Below are 1,874 nucleotides of genomic sequence, written 5' to 3' on the forward strand. Positions count from 1 at the left end.
AGAGTGAAAGTACTAAAATAAGCACTGCTCATCATCTTTAATAACTATTATAGCCTTTTTAAATCCTAAAATAGATAGGAGCCTTAATGCCTTCTTATAAAATAGTACAAGTCTGAAATTTTGTTGGAGTAATGCCTGATAATACGAGCAATGACCGTACTTTTTCTTCCAAAGGTAGTGCCGAACAGCTGGATGGTAAGGTGTGGGATCGAATCCTGCCTGCACCTGAGTTGGGGGATGAACTACTCCGGTTGTGTAACTCTCCAAAATATATAAAAAAAAAATCCCGCCTGCATCAGGGTTGGGTACCCCCTATCCTGTTGAATGAATGGCCCCATGGAACCACAAAAGAAAAAATAAATAAACTCTAACTTTGATGGACTCTGTTTCTTTGTTTACTGTCAAGTTATGGACCGACCTTTGACGTTGTAATTGGTCAGTAGGAATAAATATTACGCCTTTAAATCCTCCAAGGACTAATGGGTTATGATCCATGCATGGTCTTAAATTTTGGGTTTATGGATCGGAAACAATCACTCTGTAATTGATCTCCTAAGCTATAGCTTCCTGTTGAAGGACTGCTTGTATATATATATAATGTGTTTGATAAATGGAAAACTGACATAACAGAGCCTTGATTCATCATCATCTCTCAATAAGCTGTGTCCGTAGTATCCCCCCCATTCAGACCCACGTTCCATCATTCATTGGAAGACTCCAGTGTGCACCACAATTACACTGGCTTCTCTGTCAAACTTGCTAGAAATGGAATGGGTCTATCCACAAATTGTGGGGCTGTTACGCTCCTGCTAATAAAATAGCAGCAATAATATAAACGTGGAATCAAAAGCACTAGATATTTTAGATGTAAAACAGATCACTATTCTCCCTTAATTAGTTTATCTTTCTGGAAAACGTTCTCATTAGACTCTGATAATCCCATAACTGCCACTCTCACTTACAACTAGTAAACTATGGTCTTGTAGAAATTAAACGTAAGACATACTGCAGAAGTAGCAACATAATTAAGCTATATATACCATTAGATATTCACCCCAAAAGAAAGATCAAGCAGAGATGAAAATGGAGGGTGGTACGTAAGAGTCCTCTATATATATGTACTGAATCTAGCAACTAGGGATGGGGGTACCACAGGTGTTGGCGACCTTCTTAGCATTAGGTGTGTTGATGAGCTTCTGGAGGTTTGGGTCCTTGAGATACTTGCAGAGGCATGGCCTCTGTTCCTTTAACTTGTTGCAACACATCTGGGAGGGAGAAGACGACGATGTTATTGCGCTTGCGCATGCGGCTAGCTCTATTGGCTTGCAGGTAACCGCCATGGAGATGTGCGCTTCGTTTAGAAGCAGCACAAGAACAGCACACAGTGCAATGTAAGCCAGCTTCATTTTCAGTTGCACAGCAATGATCGGAACAGAAACGAAGACAGAAGGGAGACAACAACTGTGTGCAGTCGGAGGAGATGATGAAGAGAGACGACTAGGACGATGCGTGGTAACATATGGGTGGGCTTGCACTCCAATTTATAGATGAGGACCGGTAAGTAATTAAGAAGAAACCATGAACATAGGGAGGAATGTGCATGGAAATTACATTTTTTCATTTTTCATTCTTTTTTTAACTTTACCATGAATAGAAACATGTCTCATGATTCAATGAACCAAATAAATAACATCAAATTGGTGCGCTTAATCATGAGAATGCCTCGCGTGTGTCATATATATATATATATATATATATATATATATATATGCAGGGGCACCGGAGATATGATTCACTAACTCGTGTTACTAGAAATTAATTGCTCATGAGAATGAGCATGAATATAATCCAATACATGCAAAGTGTATATATAC

At 39.2% G+C, this 1,874-nt stretch overlaps 1 pseudogene across 1 annotated transcript; it reads right to left on the reverse strand.

Moving 5' to 3' along the window:
- Positions 1-859: 859 nt before the first annotated feature.
- On the reverse strand, positions 860-1,532 carry LOC148863709 (non-specific lipid-transfer protein 2 pseudogene; annotated as a pseudogene). The gene has a single exon (XR_016109060.1). The product of XR_016109060.1 is annotated as a non-specific lipid-transfer protein 2 pseudogene (transcript).
- Between the last annotated feature and the right edge of the window lie 342 nt (positions 1,533-1,874).

The sequence above is a fragment of the Nelumbo lutea genome, chromosome 3 (assembly GCF_056320005.1).
Source record: "Nelumbo lutea isolate HS-2025 chromosome 3, American lotus-T2T, whole genome shotgun sequence".
Classification (NCBI taxonomy): Eukaryota; Viridiplantae; Streptophyta; class Magnoliopsida; order Proteales; family Nelumbonaceae; genus Nelumbo; species Nelumbo lutea.